Source organism: Bubalus bubalis, chromosome 20 (assembly GCF_019923935.1).
Source record: "Bubalus bubalis isolate 160015118507 breed Murrah chromosome 20, NDDB_SH_1, whole genome shotgun sequence".
In the NCBI taxonomy this organism is placed as follows: domain Eukaryota; kingdom Metazoa; phylum Chordata; class Mammalia; order Artiodactyla; family Bovidae; genus Bubalus; species Bubalus bubalis.
In genome coordinates this window covers 42,892,779-42,912,951 of record NC_059176.1, presented here as the reverse complement: position 1 = coordinate 42,912,951, position 20,173 = coordinate 42,892,779, and the positions used below count along the sequence as shown (strand labels likewise).

The 20,173-nt window shown below is 41.5% G+C and overlaps 1 long non-coding RNA gene across 1 annotated transcript in view; it reads left to right on the top strand.

Annotated features, from left to right (window-relative positions):
• The window catches only part of LOC123465202, a 29,009-nt gene extending 9,124 nt beyond the window's left edge, over window positions 1-19,885 (top strand). Inside the window, exons 6-7 of the long non-coding RNA XR_006640346.1 lie at window positions 7,833-7,985; window positions 18,901-19,885. This is a non-coding gene — a long non-coding RNA (uncharacterized LOC123465202). The remainder of the gene's footprint in view (window positions 1-7,832; window positions 7,986-18,900) is intronic.
• Window positions 19,886-20,173: the final 288 nt, after the last annotated feature.

Genomic DNA, 20,173 nt, shown 5'->3' with positions numbered 1-20,173 from the left:
AAATGGGTGCATATTTTGTGAATGAAAATATAGTTTTCTATAATTCATATATGAAAACATAGGTGCATATTTTGTGGATCAAAATGGAATTTTCAACATTTTATATATGAAAACATGGGTGTATATTTCATATATGAAAATAGAATTTTCTGTATGTCATATATGAAAGCATGAGTGCATATTTCATGGATGAAAATGGATTTTTAATATTTCATATATGAAAACACAGAGGTATATTTCATAGATGAACATAGAATTTTCTGTATTACATGTATGAAAACATGGGTGCATGTTTCATATATGAAAATAGAATTTTTGATAATTCATATGTGAAGCTATGGGTGCATTTTATATGAAAATAGAATTTTTTATATTTCATATAACATAATGGGTGCATATTTCATATATGAACATAAGTTTTACATATTTCTGATGTGAAAATATGAATGCATGTCATACATAGAAATAGGATTTTCTATATTTCATAGATTAAAATATATATGCATATTTCATATATGAAAACATTTTTTCACATTTTACAGAACAAAATATATTTGTATATTTCACATATGAAAAGAAAATTTTCTACATTTCACAGGTGTAAATATAGATGCATATTTCATATATGAATAGAGGATTATCTGTATCTCACAGATGAAAATATAGGTGCATATTTCATATGTAAAAGAGAATTTTCTGTATTTCATAAATGAAAAGATAGGTGCAAATTTCATATATGAAAATAGAATTTTCTATATGTCACAGTTGAAAATGTAGTTGAATATTTCATATATAAAAATAGAATTTTCTGTATTTCATATAGGATAACATAAGCCCTAGCTGTGGTATAATGTCAGATCCTAGGCTTAGTGTCTTGATAGCTTTTATTTGGGCATGTAGACATTGTCGTTTATTGTGGTTGTTACCAACGTACGTTCCCACTGACAGTGTAGGAGGCTTCCTCTTACTCCAAACTCACTCCTGCATTTATTGTTTGTAGACGTGAGTATGGCCATTCTGACTGGTGGGATTTGGTTTCTCATTGTCATTTTGATTGGCATTCCTCCTGTAATGATTGGGGGTGCTGAGCATCCTGTCCTAGGTGGAGGTATGGGGTTTGTTGGGGGTTTTTTACCCTTTAAGGGTGTGAGGAAAATAGACCTGTGACAGTTGGCTTCCTGAAAGTTGTTTGTGTTTGGAATATATCTTGCAGTTCCCGCCCTGGGACATTTCCTGAAGGCAGAGTCATGAGCAGCCGCCCAGCCCTTGTGAATTAGAGGTGTGGGTAAGCCCTTGTGGTCAGTTGTAGTTACAGGAAATGTCCACAAAGAGGCAGCACTTTTTGATGCCCACCTCTGGTTCTTGGACTTCCCTGGTGGCTCAGACGGTAAAGCTTCTGCCTACAATGTGAGAGACCTGGGTTCAATCCCTGGGTTGGGAAGATTCCCTGGAGAAGGAAATGGCAACCCACTCCGGTACTCTTTGCCTTGAAAATCCCATGGACGGAGGAGCTTGGTGCAGGCTACTATCCATGGGGTCACAAAGAGTCAGGCACGACTGAGCGACTTCACTTTCTTTCTTTCTGGTTCTTGGGGGCAAGCAAGAGGCTTCGGGAAAGTCGGCTTCCAGGCTGTGAAATAGAGTGGAATGTGCCTGAGCAACCACTGAAGGGCTTGTGTCTCACTGGTCTTTTCTCTTAATGCATCACACACACACCCTTCTTGATAGCATCACTTTTTCCACCTTAGATCTTGATAGCTTTCTTTTTTTTTTTTTTTAACATTCAGAGACTGTCCATATATTATTGTCTGTTCAGTTCAGTCGCTCAGTCGTGTCCGACTCTTTGTGACCCCATGAACCACAGCACGCCAGGCCTCCCTGTCCATCACCAACTCCCGGAGTTCACTCCGACTCACGTCCATCGAGTCAGTGATGCCATCCAACCATCTCATCCTCTGTCGTCCCCTTCTCCTCCTGCCCCCAACCCCTCCCAGCATCAAAGTCTTTTCCAATGAGTCAACTCTTCACATGAGGTGGCCCAAGTACTGGAGTTTCAGCTTTAGCATCATTCCTTCCAAAGAAATTTCAGGGCTGATCTCCTTCAGAATGGACTGGTTGGATCTCCTTGCAGTCTAAGGGACTCTAAAGAGTCTTCTCCAACACCACAGTTCAAAAGCATCAATTTTTCGGCGCTCAGCTTTCTTCACAGTCCAACTCTCACATCCATACATGACCACTGGAAAAACCATAGCCTTGACTAGACAGACCTTTGTTGGCAGAGTAATGTCTCTGCTTTTGAATATGCTATCTAGGTTGGTCATAACTTTCCTTCCAAGGAGTAAGTGTCTTTTAATTTCATGACTGCAATCACCATCTGCCGTGATTTTGGAGCCCCCCAAAATAAAGTCTGACACTGTTTCCCCATCTATTTCCCATGAAGTGATGGGACCAGATGCCATGATCTTCATTTTCTGGATGTTGAGCTTTAAGCCAGCTTTTTCACTCTCCTCTTTCACTTTCATCAAGAGGCTTTTTCGTTCCTCTTCACTTTCTGCCATAAGGGTGGTGTCATCTGCATATCTGAGGTTGCCTGTAGCCAGTGTATATTTCCACAGACAGCTTAGGAGATTATTTCCCTTCCACATTGTCTCCCGTATTTAGTTTGTTGAATTTTGACAATGGCCATTGTGTGTGGTGGTATTTGATTTCCCGATTTTCGTTTTGATTGGCATTCCTGCAGCCGTTAGGGATGTTGAGCATGTTGTCTTGTGGAGGACATTTGTTTTGCTTTTTAGTTTTTCTTCTTTAAAGGGTGTGAGGACAATTTACCTTTGGCAGTTGACTTCCTGAGAGTTGGCTAGTTTTGATACATATTTCTCCAATACCCGCCCCATGGCATTTCCTGAGGGCAGCTGTCATTAACAGAACCACAGCCTTTGTGGATTAAGATGCCTGTGGGTGCGCCCATGATCAAGTTGTAGTTACAGAAAATTTCCACAAGGCGGCAGTACTTTTGGCTGCCCAACATTGGTTCCTGGGGCAACCAGATCCTTAGGGTCAGTTGGCTTCCTGGGCTGTGAAATAGAGTGGAGTGTGCCTGAGCAACAAGGAAAGGGCTTGAGACTCACTACTTTTCCCCCCTAAAGCCTCACATAAACATCCTGTCCAGACTAATGCCTTCCAGGTCCAGGGCACACTGCTGAGGGCACTTAGGTGTCTAGGAGGCAGCCCTCTCAGGAAAAAGGTTTGAGCTGGGAACCCCAGCTCCAGGAGAGGTTGAGGCTAGCTGAATCTTGCCTTCAAATTCCTGGAGGCCTTCATGCCACATGGGACTCTGGTCCCAGAACATAGCAGATAGTAGTCCTTTAAAAAGGGCTCAATGAAGGGCACTGTGCCAGGCTGTGTCAACCCCACCCCAGTCTGGGAGTGGGACCCCAGCCTGCTCAGCCTCCAGGGATGGGACTGCATCCCAAGTCAGTGAGGTAGATAAGAGAGCAGGCACTCCATTCCTTTTCTTTAATCTCTTGCCGATGCTACTTTGCAGAACAGTTGATTTGCAACGTTGTGATTGTTGTCAGTGTACAGCCGCCTGACTCAGTATTACGTATCTATGGGGTATCTCTATTGTGTTTTTTTGGACCTTTGCCATCGAAGTTCGAGCGAAGTGCTGAGTATCAGGTCCTTGTGGAATATCTATCTCAGATGATCATTTTTGTGACTTATTTCTTAGAGATATAGAGTTCTTTGTATAGGTTAGAGATACAGATTTCTGTGTATATGTGGAAGGAAGGAAAGAAGAGGATAGTCCTTGTGGGTTATCTATTACAGATACAGATTTCTCGTCCATGTAGGATTCTACCTCCTAACTCATTCCAGACCCTTCAATTTTTTTTGTTTCTGGAACCCTTTGTTTAACTTTGAATTCTCCAAGTCCCTCTTTGGGTTGTAAATTTGTTTCCTTGTATGTCTATTTTTATTTTTCCTGGCAGGTATATCATATACCATCATCTTCCTCTGTCTGACTGACTTCCCTTAGTGCATGATTCTTCCAGGTCCATCCCTGTGGCTCCCAGCATCATAATTCTCTAATTTCAGTGGCAGTTTTTTAGGAGTGAGAAATAGTCTACCACATATATGTACGACATCTTGCTTAAGCTTTAATCTTGGTGGAGATTTTCCTGGTTGTGTGTCTTGGCTATTGAAAGTAGTCCTGCAGTGTTCGTTAGGGTTCATGTGCAATTGATCAATGGTTTGCTCAGCATATAGGCCCAAGAGTGGGAACGTAAGATCCCAGGTTTACCCATCTTGGTAGCTGGTTGTTTTCTTTGTGGGTTTTTTTTTTTTTTTTCTGAGGCATTCAGACACTGTTCATATACTGGCTGTAGCCAATGTATCTTCCCACTGACAGTTTAGAGAGATTCTTTTACTTCCAGGCTCCTTCCCACATTTATTGTTTGTAGACTTGTGAGGATGGCCATTGTGACTGGTGGAATTTGATTTCCTATTGTCATTTTGATTGGCATTCCTGCAGCAATTATGGATGCTAAGCATCTTGTCCTGCGGTGGAGGTTAGGATTTGTTTGGTAGCTGGCTTCCTGAAAGTCAACTGTGTTTGGAATTTACTTCTCCAGTATCCACACCATGACATTTCCTGAGGACAGCTATCATTACAGAACCCCAGGCCTTGTAAATTGAGGTGCTTGTGAGAACTGGTGATCAAGTTGTTTGGTTCAGTTCAGTTCAGTCACTCAGTCATGTCCGACTCTTTGTGACCCCATGAATCACAGCATGCCAGGCCTCCCTGTCCATCACCAACACCTGGAGTTCACTCAAACTCATGTCCATCAAGTTGGTGATGCCATCCAGCCATCTCATCCTCTGTCGTCCCCTTCTCCTCCTGCCCCCAATCCCTCCCAGCATCAGAGCCTTTTCCAATGAGTCAACTCTTCGCATGAGGTAGCCAAAGTACTGGAGTTTCAGCTTTAGCATCAGTCCTTCCAAAGAATGCCCAGGACTGATCTCCTTTAGGATGGACTGGTTGGATCTCCTTGCAGTCCAAGGGACTCTCAAGAGTCTTCTCCAACACCACAGTTCAAAAGCGTCAATTCTTCAGCGCTCAGCTTTCTTCACAGTCCAACTCTCACATCCATACATGACCACTGGAAAAACCATAGCCTTGACTAGACGGACCTTTGTTGGCAAAGTAATGTCTCTGCTTTTGAATACGCTATCTAGGTTGGTCATAACTTTCCTTCCAAGGAGTAAGCGTCTTTTAATTTCATGGCTGCAGTCACCATGCAGTGATTTTGGAGCCCCAAAAAATAAAGTCTGACACTGTTTCCACTGTTTCCCCATCTATTTGCCATGAAGTGATGGGACCGGATGCCATGATCTTCATTTTCTGAATGATGAGCTTTAAGCCAACTTTTTCACTCTCCTCTTTCACTTTCATCAAGAGGCTTTTTAGTTGTAGTTGCAGAAAGTGAAGAGGAACTAAAAAGCCTCTTGATGAAGGTGAAAGTCGAGAATGAAAAAGTTGGCTTAAAGCTCAACATTCAGAAAATGAAGATCATGGCATCCGGTCCCATCACTTCATGGGAAATAGATGGGGAAACAGTGGAAACAGTGTCAGACTTTATTTTTCTGGGCTCCAAAATCACTACAGATGGTGACTGCAGCCATGAAATTAAAAGACGCTTACTCCTTGGAAGGAAAGTTATGACCAACCTAGATAGCGTATTCAAAAGCAGAGACATTACTTTGCCAACAAAGGTCCGTCTAGTCAAGGCTATGGTTTTTCCTGTGGTCATGTATGGATGTGAGAGTTGGACTGTGAAGAAGGCTGAGCGCCGAAGAATTGACGCTTTGAACTGTGGTGTTGGAGAAGACTCTTGAGAGTCCCTTGGACTGCAAGGAGATCCAACCAGTCCATTCTGAAGGAGATCAATCCTGGGTGTTCTTTGGAAGGAATGATGCTAAAGCTGAAACTCCAATACTTTGGCCACCTCATGTGAAGAGTTGACTCATTGGAAAAGACTCTGATGCTGGGAGGGATTGGGGGCAGGAGGAGAAGGGGATGACAGAGGATGAGATGGCTGGATGGCATCACTGACTCGATGGACATGAGTCTGGGTGAACTCTGGGAGTTGGTGATGGACAGGGAGGCCTGGCGTGCTGTGGTTCATGGGGTCGCAAAGAGTCGGACATGACTGAGCGACTGATCTGATCTGATAGAAAATGTCCAAAAGGCAGCAGCACTTTTGCATGCCCACACTTGGTTCCTGGGGCAACCGGAGCCTTAGAGAAAGTTGGCTTTTGTGGGTGTGAAATAGAGTGGACTGTGCCTGGACAAACGTAAATGGGCTTGAGTCTCAGTACTTTTTGCCCCTATGAAAGTTAAAATGAAGTCGCTCAGTTGTGTCCAACTCTTTGCGACCCCATGGACTGTAGCCTATCAGGCTCCTCCGTCCATGGGATTTTCCAGGCAAGAGTGCTGGAGTGGATTGCCATTTCCTTCTCCAGGGGATCTTCCCGACCCAGGAATCGAACCCAGGTCTCCCGCATTGCAGGCAGACACTTTCACCGTCTGAGCCACCAGGGAAGCCCCTATGGCATCACACAAACCCACCATCCAGACTAATCCCTTCCAGGTCCATAGCACCCAGTGCCTCAGAGGCTGCCCTCTCAGGAAGGAGGCTTTTGCTGTGAACCCCAGCTCCAGGAGAGGTCGAGGCTAGCTGAATCTTGCCTTCAAATTCCTCAGGCCCTTGATGCCAGAGAGCTGTAGATTATAGACCTTTAAAAAGTGTTCAATGAAGGGCACCATGCCAGGCTGTATCCACCCCTCCCCAATCCAGGAGTGGGACCCAAGCTTGCTCAGCCTCCAGGGATGGGATAGCATCCCAAGTCAGGGAGGTTATTTATAAAAGAGGAGGCCCTGCTTTTCTTTCCTCTCCATTACCATCTTGCCAATACTACATCGCAGCATAGTCGAGTTGCAATATCGTGATTGTTGTCAGTGTACAGCCATTGATTCAGATATTGCATATCTATGGGGAATCGCTGTTGTGTGTTTGGACTTTGTGCAATAGCAAGTTGAGCGGAGTGCTTAGCATCAGGTCCTTGTGAATACCCCCTATTTCCTGCAGCAAAAACGCGGGTGCAGGTTCTCCTGCATGAAATACAGAATTCTCCATATTGCCTTTTCCCTGCATCTTCATCAGCAGTTATTGTTTGTCGAGTTTCTGACAATGGCGATTAAGCCTTTTGTGAGATGATACCTTCCTGGGGTTTCGATTTGCATTTCTAATATTTAGCGATGATGACCTCTTTTCATGTGATTTCTTTTCCAGAGTGAGTTCAGCTCACCTCTCCAGATTGGTTCCTTTGAACTCGTCCTGTTTTAAATTTTTTCTGATAACCACCACTAGAACGTTTGTGGAGATCAGCTGTTTTTTACCTCCAGACCCTCTGACCTTGACAATACTCAATGCCCAACAGCACAGCTTTTCAAGTAGTTGTTATGGAAAATGGCCTCAAGACGGCAGCTTTATTCAGCTCCACACATTTTTCCCCCTGTAATTTCCATGTTATGTTATTTTTAATAAAGATTTCTGAATTTATATTTTTCAAGTATATAGGAACTTGATTCATTTATGTATAGGTGTTTATCTCTTCTCTTTCAAGTTCCTGTTCCCATCTAGGTGATTATAGTGTGTTCAGTAAACATCCATCTGCTATTCAGTCAGTAGGTCATTTTCGATCATCTATTTGGTACATATAAGTGTGTCTATGTTAATTCAAAGCTCTTAATTTACTTCACCTGTATCTAGAGATAGAGGGCTCCTGCAGAGAGGGCAAGAGGCACTCCAGGAACATCATGGGGGTGCACTGCCTGCCACATCCTCCCAGGTCCTTGAACTCCACCACAATCCAACCTTGGGACCCAAGCCTGCCCAGTCTCCAGAGATGTGATACAAGCCAAGGTAACCACGGGATGAGGGGAATAGAGCCAGAACATGTTTCTATCTTTATAGTGTTTATCCAGCTATTTGAACTTAAGAATATAGGTGAATTACAATGCATTGGGTGTTTGATTGTTTTTTTTTTTTAATTCATAGCAACTTGATTCATTCCTTGTTGTTCAGTTGTTCAGTCATGTCTAAGTCTTTGTGACCCTGTGGACTGCAGCACACCAGGCTTCTCTGCCCTTCACCGTCTCCCAGAGTTTGCTCAAACTCATGTCCATTGAGCTGGTGACGCCATCCAACCATCTCGTCCTCTGTCGTCCCCTTCTCCTGCCTTCAGTCTTTCCCAGCAACAGGGTCTTTTCTAATGAGTTGGCTCTTCACATCAAAGTTTTGGAGTTTCAGCATCAGTCCTTCCAATGAATATTCAGGATTGATTTCCTTTAGGATTGACTGGTTTGATCTCCTTCCAGTCCAAGGGGCTCTCAAAAGTCCTCTCCAACACCACAATTTGAAAGCATCAATATTTTGGCACTCAGCCTTCTTTATGGTCCAACTCTCACATCCACACATGACCATTGGAAAAACCATAGCTTTGACTATGTAGACCTTTGTCAGAAAAGTAATGTCTCTGCTTTTTAGTATGCTGTCTAGGTTTGTCATAGCATTTCTTCCAAGGAGCAAGAGTCTTTTAATTTCATGGCTGCATCACCATCCAAAATCATGCAGTGATTTTGGGGCCCAAGAAAATAAAGTCTGTCATGATTTCCATTGTTTCCCCATCTATGTGCCATGAAGTGATGGAACCAGATGCCATGATCTCAGTTTTCTGAATGTTGAGTTTTAAACCAGCTTTATCATTGTCCTCTTTCACCTTCTGTAGTTCCTCTTTGCTTTCTGCCATTAGGGTGGTGTCATCTGCATATTTGTTATTGATATTTCTCCTGGCAAATTCTAGCTCGTGCTTCTTCCAGCCCTGCATTTCACATGATGTATTCTGCATATAAGTTAAATAAGCAGGGTGACAATATACAACTTTGACATACTCCGCTCTCAATTTTGAGCCAGTCTGTTGTTCCATGTCTGGTTCTAACTATTGCTTCTTCACCTGCATACAGGTGTCTCATGATGCAGGTAAGGTGGTTTGGTATTCCCATCTCTTTTAATAATTTTCCACAGTTAGTTGTCATCTGCACAGTCAAAGGTTAGCGTAGTCATTGAAGCAGAAGTAGATGTTTCTCTGGAATTCTCTTGCTTTTCCTATGATCCAATGGATGTTGCAATTTGATCTCTGGTTTATCTGCCTTTTCTAAATCCTGCTTGAACATCTGGAAGTTCTCCATTCACGTACTGTTGAAGTGTGTCTTGGGAACTTTTGAGCATTACTTTTGCTACTGTGTGAAATAAGTGCAGTTGTGTGGTAGTTTGAACATTCTTTGGCGTTGCGCTTCTTTGGAATTGGAATGATAACTGACCTTTTCCAGTCCTGTAGCCACTGCTGAGTTTTCCAAATTTGCTGTCACATTGAGTGCACTTTAACACCATCATCTTTTAGGATTTGAAATAACTCAGCTGTATCCCACCAGGCCCCTCTGTCCTTCATTGGGATTTCCCAGGCAAGAATACTGGAATGGATTGCCATTTACTTCTCCATAGGACCTTCCTGACCCAGGAACCAAACCCCAGTCTCCTGCATTGCAGGCAGATTCTTTACTGACTGAGCTACCAGGGACTGTTCGTGATTCACTCATATTTAGATGTGTATAGTTGTATTTTGGGTTCTATGCCTGTATAGGTATTACAGAGAGTGGAGTACCGTTCCTTTTGTTACCCAGTGGGTCCTTGTGATTTATTTTCTAAATAGTAGTGTGCATGTGTTAGTTCAAATAGCTGATTTCTATGGGCCTGGTACCTTTCTTCTCTGCTAACAATAAGTTCTTTTTTCTAAGTCTGTGAACTGTGTATCTTTGCTCAAGGAGCTCATACGTATCCATTGTTAGATTCCACCTAGAAGTGATATCATATTACATTTGTTCACTGTCTCTCTTCAGCTGCTATGATCATCTCTACCTTCTTCCCTGTGCCTGAAGATCCCATTGTTTCATTGCTTTTTATGGCTGAGTCATATAGCATTGTGTGTGTATCCCATTTTCTTTGTTCATTTCTGTGTCCTTCCACACTTAGGTTGCAGCAGTGTCTTTGCTATGGAAGCCAGTCCACCCGGGATGGCATGGGTACCCTTGTCTCTGAAAATGTCACTTCTCCCTGACTGTATGCCCAGGCATGTGACTGCTGTTTCTGAATGCACTTCTATTTTTAGTTTTAAGGAAACTCCATGTTGTTTTTTTCTATTGGATGAACCATGGACATTTTTAATAATCTCCAGATTAATTTCTAGATGGGATCTTTATTTTTAAAACGTTCCCATTTGAATTTTGTTAATGTTTCTTCTTGATTATGTTTTGTGTTTGTAGCTTTCCATCCATTATCTCTTTTAAAATTAAACTACAGTTGATTAATACTAATATATTTGCTTTGGGTTACAGCATAGTGATCCAGTATTTTAATGGAATATACTCCATTTAAAGATATTACAAAATCATGGCTATATTTTACTCTGCTGCATACTATATGCTATTAGTTTACTTACATTGTTTATTGTGTTTTTATCTCTTAATCTCTACCCTAGTCTGGCAACTCCCGCAGACAAATCCCCACAGGCATCCATTAGTTTCTATATTTGTGAGTCTCTTTCTGTTTCATAGATAAGTTCATCTGTGTCATAATTTAGATTCAACATAAATATTATTTCATATGGTAGTTGCCTATGCCTTTCTGAGAAATTTGGCTTAGTATATGGCTTAGAATATGTAGTTTTATATTCCTCAAAATAGCATTATTTCAATTGGAATTTTCCATATTCCATACAGAAAATATGGACACAGATTTTCCTGAAGGATATATAGAAGTTGCCAGTATTTCATACAAGAAAATATGGTCACAGATTTTCCCGCAGGATATATGCAAGTTGCATGTTTCATTCAAGAAAACATGGGTGGAGATATTCTTGCATGGAATTTGGAGTTTTCCATATTGCCTACAGGAAAATCTGGGCACATATGAAAATATGGGAAATACATTTTTTAATGTATTTCAAAATGTATTTCTTTTGAATCATTCTCTAAAGAAAATGGTCAAAAAAATTTTATATCTTATAATGGTACTAATTATCACAATGTGGGCTTAGTAAAATGTGGGTTTATCCTGGCCTTCTGGACCATCTTTATCTTGTTGGTAAATTAATTGGATTGCTTTGAATAATTAGTTCTTTCTGAAGCAACAATTAAAATGGTCAATCCAGCTTCTGTGATTTTTAGTAATCTCATTTAAATTAATTTCTTGAGTGGATCTTCTGTTAAGAATTTTCCACTGTCATTTTGCTACTTTTTTATTCTTGATTTTCTTTCATGTTTGTAGCTATCCATCAAGTATTTTTTAATTGAACTACAGTCAATTAACATAACTCTATTTGTTTTTGGATACAACATAATGATTCAATATTTTACAGAATAAACTCCATTTGTGCATGTGTGTGTGCCTGGAAATGTGTGTATACATATAGTGTCTTTTAGTCGTTCAGTCATGTCCGACTCTTTGTGACGCTATGGACTGTAGCCCGCCAGGCTCTTCTGTCCCTGGGATTCTCCAGGCAAGAATACTAGAGTGGATTGCCATGCCCTCCTCCATGGGATCATCCCGACCAAGGGATCAAAACCACATCTCTTATGTCTCCTGCATTGGGAGGTGGGTTCTTTAACCACTAACACCACCTGTGAAAGTGAAGTCACTCAGTCATGTCCGACTCTTTGAGACCCCATGGACTATAGCCTACCAGGCTCCTCCCTCCGTGGGATTCTCCAGGCAAGAGTACTGGAGTGGGTTGCCATCACCTGGGAAGTCCTAAACTCTATTTAAATATTACGAAATTATTTTTGTTTGTTGTTTGTTGGTTTCAGAGATGAATTCCTTGTGGGTATCTTGGTTTGTACATATTTCTTCCCATTCTGGATTGCTTTTGTCTTTCCTTAAGGTTTCTTTGCTGGGTACCTGCTTTTAAATTGAAGTAGGTCATGTTTCGCAAAGAGTTGGACACGACTGAGTGACTGAACTGAACTGAATTGAATTGAGGTCATGTTTTCCTATTTTCAGTGTCTTTTTCATTGCTCTGAGAGATGGATTAAAAAAGACCTTGCAGTTTTTATCATCACATGTCCTGCCTATGTTTTCCTTAAGATTCTCATAGAATCTCTCCTGAACTTTAGATCTGTATTATTTGAAGTTAATTTCATGTGTTGTGTTAGAGAAGTATTGTAACCTCATTCTCATTTTCTTTAATAACCCTCACTCTACCCTTCAGTGTCTGTTACCAATTTATATTCCCAGCATCAGGGGAGGAACATTCCCTTTTCTCCACATCTTCATCAGCAGTTATTGTTTGTTGAGTTTCTGATAATGCCATTCTGCCTTCTGTGAGGTGATACCTTCCTGGGGTTTCAATTTGTATTTCTAATATTTAGCAACATTGACTTCTTTTCAGGTGATTTATTTTCAAGGGTGAGTTCAACTTACCTCTCAAGACTGGCTTCTTGTAACTCGGCCCTGTTTTGAATTCTTTTCTAATGACCACCACTAGGATGTTTGTTGAGATCATCTGTTTTCTATTTGTCACTCTCTGTCTCTCTTATTTCACTTACTATGATCATCTCTACCTTCTTCCCTGTGCCTGAACATGCATTGTTTCATTCTTCCTTATGGCTAACTAATAAACCATTGTGTGTATATATCCCATTTTCTTTATTCATTTCTGTGTCCTTCCACACTTAGGTTGCAGCAGCGTCCTTGCTATGGAAACCGGTCTGGCAGGGATGGCATGGGTACCCTTATCTTTGAAAATGTTGCTTCTCCCTGACTCTATGCCCAGGAATGTGATTGCTGTTTCCTAAGGCACTTCTGTGTTTCATTTTTTCAAGATCCTCCATGTTGTTCATTCTCGTGGATGAACCAATGGACATTTTTAGTAATCTCATCCAAATTAATTTCTTGATGGGAATTTCTATTTCTAAAATTTTCCCATTTTTATTTTGCTAACCTTCATTCTTGATTATTTTTTGTGTTTATAGTTATCAATCCACTATTTCTTTTTCCACTGAAGTATGGGATACCACATAGTGATTCAGTATTTTAATGGAATATTCTCCACTTAAAGATATTACAAAATCATGGCTATATTTCTTTCTGCTGCATACTATATCCTATTATTTTCCTTACATTACATATAGTGATTTTTATGTCTTAACCTCTACCCCAGTCTGGCAATATCTACACCAAATCCCCACAGACATCCATTAGTTTCTGGATTTGTGAGTCTCTTTCTGTTTCATAGATAGGTTCCTTTGTGTCATATTTTAGATTCTACACAAATGTGATTTCTTATGGTCATTTTATGTTTCTGACAATCATGCCTTAGTATGAGAATATATAGATTCATTTTCCTGAAAATAGTATAATTTCAATTGGAATTTTCCATATTTCATACAGGAAATTATGGGCACAAGTTTTCCTGCGTGGAATATGACATTTGCCATATTTCATGGAGGAAATTATAGACACAATTTTCCTGCATGAAGTATGAAATCCTCCTGCATGAAATATGAAATTTTCCATATTTCATACAGGAAAATATTGGCATATATAAAATATGAAAATTATATCTTCAGACTGAACTCCTTTTGATTCATTCTTTAAAGAAAATCATCAAAATTTTTCTGTATTTTTTAATTGTACAATTATCACAATGTGATAAAATGTGTCTGGTAAAATGTCTTTCACCTGCTTTCTAGGCCGTATTTATCTTGTTGGTAGATTAATTGGCCTTATTTGGCTAATTAGTTCTTTTTGAAATATAGATTAAAGAGGTAAACTAGTCTCTGTTTTTTTTTAAATAGTCTCATGTAAGAAAATTTCTCTGTTGTGTCTCCTGGTGTAAGAAATATCCCATTTTCATTTTGCTAGTTTTTTCTTCTTGATTTTCTATTGTGGCTGTAGCTATACATTAAGTATATGTTTTCAAATTGAAGTTCAGTGTTTAACATAACTACGTGATTTTCTCAGGATATAGGCCCAAGTGTTGTAATGTCAAATCCTAGGCTTAGCCCCCTGGATAGTATTTTTTCAGTCATTTGAAGCCTGTGCACTATACTGGCTGATGCTGTTGTATATGCCCACCAACAGCTTAGTGCGATTGTTTTTCCTCCAGGCTCTCTCCCACATTTATTTTTTGTAGACTTGTGATGATGGCCTGATGGCCATTGTGAGTGGTGAAATTTGATTTTCCATTGTCATTGTGATTGATATTCCTCCAGCATTTAGGGAATCATAGCAACATGTTCTGTGGTGGAGTTTTCCATTTGTTTTGTCTTTTTTATTTTCTCCTTAAAGGGTATGATCACAATTTACCTTTGACAGTTGTTTCCTGAGAGTCAGCTGTGTTTCGAATTTTTCTCCAATATCCATCCTAGATATCTCCTCAGGGCAGTTATCACTAACAGAATCCCAGGCCTAGTGAATTGAGGTTCCTTTAGAACCTGTGATCAAATTTTATTTACAGAAAATATCCACGAGGCGGCAGCACTTTTTAATGCCCACCTTTGGTTCTTGGGGGTAACCAGAGCCTTAGGGAAAGTTTGCTTCCTGGGCAGTGAAATAGAGTGGAATGTTCCTGAGCAAACACGAAAGACCTTGAGTGTCAGGTCTTTTTCCGCTAAAGCATCACACAAACACCCGGTCCAGGCTCATCCCTTCAGGGTCCACAGCACACTGCTGAGGGTGCTTGGGTGCTAGAAAGCTGCATTGTCAGGAACGAGCCTTGAGCTAGGAACTCCAGCATCATGAGAAGACTAGGCTTGCTGAGCCTTGCCTGCAATTCTTGAGACCTTGATGCCATGCGCAACCCTGACCCCAGCCAGAATGTAAGAGAAGGTAGACATTTCAATAGGGTTCAACAAAGAGCACCGGGCCAGGCTGTGTCGACCACCCCCAGTCTCAAAGTGGGACCCAAGCCTGCTCAGCCTCCAGGGACGGGATAGCATCCCCTGTCAGGGAGGCTGGAGATCATGCAAAAGGCACTGATTTACTTACCTTTCTTTAACATCGTGTCGATGCTGCAGCGCAGCACTGTCGATTTGCCATGTTGTGACTGTTGTCAGTGGACGTCATGGGGTTCATGTATCACATTTCTATGGGGTATGTCTATGGTTGTTGGACTTTTGCCATAGAATAATGAGCAAAGTGCTGAGCATAGGTGCCTTCGAAATTATGTATCTCAGATACACTTTTCTGTGGATACAAAGAAGAAAGATAGTTAATTTTTGTGGTGTATCTCTTTAAGAAAGAGATTTCTGTGTATAGGTTCGAGATACATATTTCTGTGTATATGTGGAAGCAAGCAGGAAGGAAGAGGATCATCCTTATGGATTATCTACTCCAGATATACTTTTCCTGTCTGTGTAGGTACAGACCTCCCATTTCATTCACAACCCTTCAGTTATTTTTTTTCCTGGAACCCTATGTTTGACTTTGAATCCTCAGAGTCTCTCTTTGGGTTGTAAATTTGTTGACTTGTATGTCTGTTTTCATTTTGCCTGGAATGTACCTTATATACCGTAGTCTTCCTCTGCCTGACTCCCCTTAGTGTATGATCCTTCAAGGTCCATCCCTGTGGCTCCCAGGGTCCTAATTCCCAAATTTCAGTGGTGATTTTTAATGAGTGAGAAATAGTCTGCTGTATATATGTACACTTCTTGTTTAAGCTTTAACTTCTTGTTGGAGATTTTGGTAGGTGTGTGTCTCAGCTACTGGAAGTCGTGCTGGAGGTTTGTTGGGGTGCTTGTGCCTTTTGATCGATGGCTTTCTCAGGCCAAAGTGGGGGAATGTCGGGTCCTTGGCTTAGCAGGACTTGATCATTTTTTTCAGGCATTTGGAGATTGGCCATGACAGTGGCTGCTGCCAATGTATATTCCCACCAAGAGCTTAGGGCGATTCTTTGTCCCCCAGACTCTATGCCATATTTATTGTCACAGATTTGTGATGTTGGCCATTGTGAGTGGTAGGATTTGATTTCCCAACATCTTTTCGATTGGCATGTCTGCAGCAATTAGGAATGCTGAGCATCTTGTTTGGTGGGGGAGGTTTGGGTTTATGTTTTCTATCTTTTTTTATTTTTCCTTAAAGGGTATGAGGACAATTTAGCTTTGGGCATTGGCTTCCTGAAAGTCGGCTGTGTTTGGAATTTATTTCTCCGGTGCCGGCTGCAGGACGTTTCCTGAGGGTGGCTGTCATTCACAGAACCCCGGGCCTTTGGAATTGAGGTGCCTGTGAGCAAGTGATCAAATTGAAGTTCCAGGAAATGTCCACAAGGCGGCAGCACTTTTCCAGGCCCACCTTGGTTCCTGGGGGCAACCAGAGCCTTTGGGCAAGTTGGCTTCCGGGGCTGTGAGATGAAGTGGAATGTGCCTGAGCAAACAGGAAAGGGCTTGAGTCTCACTACTTTTTCCCCGTAAAGCATCACACAAACACTGTGTCCAGACTAATCCCTTGGGGGTCCACAGTACACTGCTGAGGGTGCTTAGGTGCTAGGAGGCTGCGCTCAGGAAGGAGGCTTGGGCTGGGACCCCCAGCGCCAGGGGGAGTTAAACAAGGTAGAGTAAATTTCTCAGGGCTGCAAATCAAATCCTTGAGGAGTATCTATTAGAGATACGGATTTTTTGTATATATGCAAGAAACAAAGGAAGGAGATAGTCCTTGTGGATTATCTATTACAGCTACAGATTTCTATGTATATGATAGGGATAAAGATTTCTTTGTATATGTGCATGGAGGGAAAAAAGAAAGACAAGAAGGAAGGAGGAAGGCAGGAAATAATCCTTGTGAATCACCTAGTAAAGATTTCTGTGAGTATGTTAGAGATAGAAATTTCAGTGCACATGTGGAAGGAAAGAGAGCTCTTGTGGATTATGTATCACAGATACAGATTTCTGTGTATACGTTAGTACCAACCTCCTAATTCATACCTGGCCCTTTCCTTTTTTATTTTTTTAAATCTTTGTGTTTGAATCTTAAGGTCTCTTGCTGTGTGGTAAATGACTTCCCCGTATGTCTTCTTTTTGTGGAGAAGGGACATCATCTGCTATGTTTTTTCTGTGTTGCTGAGTACACTAAATATATGATCCTCTAACATCCATCCTTGTCTGGACCAGTGGCATAATTTCATAATTTTATGGTGTTTTTTTCATGTATGAGTAAAATCCTAATGTATGTGTGTACCACATTTCTTTAAGGTTTTATCTTTCAACAGAACGTTTCTTTGGTCTGTGTCTTGGCTGTTGGAAATAGCACTGCAATGAACGTTGGGGTGCATGTGTCATTTGAATGATGGTTTTTGTTGTAATATAGGCTCAAGTGTGGGTATTAAAATCCTAGACTTAGCTCTCTTGAAAATTTTCTTTGTTGCCTGTGGTGGCTGACCTTTCTAGGCGCTGTTGCCAATATCCAGTCTCATGGAGCATGTAGGAGAGTTCCATCCTCTCCCATTTACTGTTTGCATACAATCAGGGTGGCCATTCTGTCAGAAGGTATTTGATTACTTGTTGTTTTGATTGGGATTCCTATGGTAATCATTAGGGATGATAAGCATCTTGTCCTGGGCTATTTGGGGTGTTTTATTTTATATTTTTTTCTTTAAAGGGCGTGAGGAAAATTTTATCTGTTCCTATTGGTTTCTTGACAGTCAGCTGTGTTTGGAATTTATTTCTACAATACTGGCTGCAGGGCTTTTCCTGAGGTATCTGTCATTAAGAGCCCCACAGGTCTTGTGAACTGGAGGTGCTAGGAAGCAATCGGGGAGAAGGCAATGGCACCCCACTCCAGTGCTCTTGCCTGGAAAATGCCATGGACGGGGGAGCCTGGTAGGCTGTAGTCCATGAGGTCGCTAAGAGTCGGACACGACTGAGCGACTTCACTTTCACTTTTCACTTTCATGCATTGGAGGAGGAAATGGCAACCCACTCCAGTGTTCTTCCTGGAGAATCCCAGGGACGGCGGGGCCTGGTGAGCTGCTGTCTATGGGGTCGCACAGAGTCGGACACGACTGAAGTGACTTAGCAGCGGCAGCAGCAGCAGGAAGCAATCATGGCCAACATGTAGTTACAGACTGTCCACAAGGAGGCAGCACTCATTCATGCTCAACTGTGATTTCACATGCAACCAGAGCCTTGGGGAAAGTCAGCTTCCTGGGCTCCGAATTAGACTGGACTGTGCCTGAGCAAACTCCCAAGAGTTTAGGTCTCTCTATTTCTTCCCCAAAAGCTCCACCCCCCCGCCCAGACTCATCCCAGCCTGGGGCATGGCTCCCTGCTGCGGGGCCAAGGAGTCTGCGCTCTCAGGAAGGAGGCTTCAGCTGGGGACGCCAGCACCAGGGGACCTGAATACTTGGTGACTTCACCTTGGTCCCCTAGGCCTGAGGGTCAGGCCACCATCTTTTGGGTGCACTCTGGATTCTGGTCACAGCCAGGGAAAACCAGGCAAAACAGGTTTAAAAGATGTCTCATGAAGGGCACTCTGCTGGCCCCAGTCCAGCCATGGGACTCAACACTACCCAGGTTCGAGGGATCGGATACTATCCCAAATTATGGAGGTCAGTGGGTGTAAACTGGGCTTTACTTTTCATTCCTGTTCTTTTCTTTACTCTCATGCCAATGCTATTTTGAAGTATGGTTGATTTGCCTTTTGTGCTTGTCCTCAGTGTCCAATGGACTGATTCAGTTATGACATATACATAGAGCATAATTGTACTTTTTTGGATTCTTTTGCCATATAGGTTATTGAACAAGGTCGAGTAAAGTTCTCCATGCTGAACATCAGATCCCTGTGGCACATTTACTAGAGTTAAAGATGTCTTTTACATGCGCAAGGAACCAAGGAAGGGAAGACTCCTTGTGGATTATCTGTTACAGCTACAGATTTCTATGTATATGTTAGAAATGTTTCTGCGTATATGTGTATTGTAGGAAGGAAAGAAGGAAATAAACCTTGCAGATTACCTAATACAAATACATATTTCTGTGGGTATGTTAGAGATACAGAATTTAGTGCCTATGTAGAAGGAAAGAAGGAAGGAGATAATTTTTCAATTATCGATTCTTGTCTGTATGTTAGTACTGACCTCCTGATTCATCCCTGGCCCTTTTCTTTTTCCTTATTTTGGAATTCTTTGTGTTTCAATCTCAGAGTCTCTTTTTATATTGTAAAATATTTCCTATAGATCTTTTTTTTTTTTAATTTTACCTAGAAAGGACATCATCTGCTATTTTCTTCTTTTGCTGCTGACTTTGCTTAGTTTATGATCCTCCAAGGTTCCTCCTTATGGGAACCATTGGCATAATTTCATGGGGTTTTTCAAGTCTGAGTAATAGCCCATTGTATATATGTACCATATTTCTTCAAGATTTAATCTGTCAATGGAACGTATCTTTGGTCTGTGTCTTGTCTATTGGAAGTAGCCCCGCAGTGAATGTTGGGGTGCATGTGTCATTTGAATGACGGTTTTTCGTAATATAGGCCCAGGTGTAGATATTAAAATCCTAGGCTTAGCTCTCTTGAAATTTTTCATTGTTGCTTGTGGAGCCTGTCCCTTCTAGAGCCTGTTGCCAATGTCCATTCCCATGGAGCGTGAAGGGGGATTCCATCATTTCTCAGCTCTCTCCCCCATTTACAGTTTGCATACAGTTAGGATAACCCTTCTCTCAGGTGGAATTTGATTACTTGTTGTCATCCTGTAATAAATAGGGATGTTGAGTATCTTGTTCTGTGACCATTTGGTGTTTTTTCCTTTTTTTATTTTTTTGATTAAAGGGTGTGAGGAAAATTTACCTGTAACAATTAGGGTTCTTGAATATCAGTTGTGTTTGAAATTTATGTCTCCAATACCTACTGTAGGATCTTTTCTGATGGCAGCTTTAACAGTCCCTCCCGCTTTGTGAATTGGAGATGCCAGTAAGCACCAGTGGTCAAGTTGTAGTTATAGAAAATGTCCACAAGGCGGCAGTAAGTCTTCATGTCCAACACTGGTTCCATATGCAACCAGAGCCTTC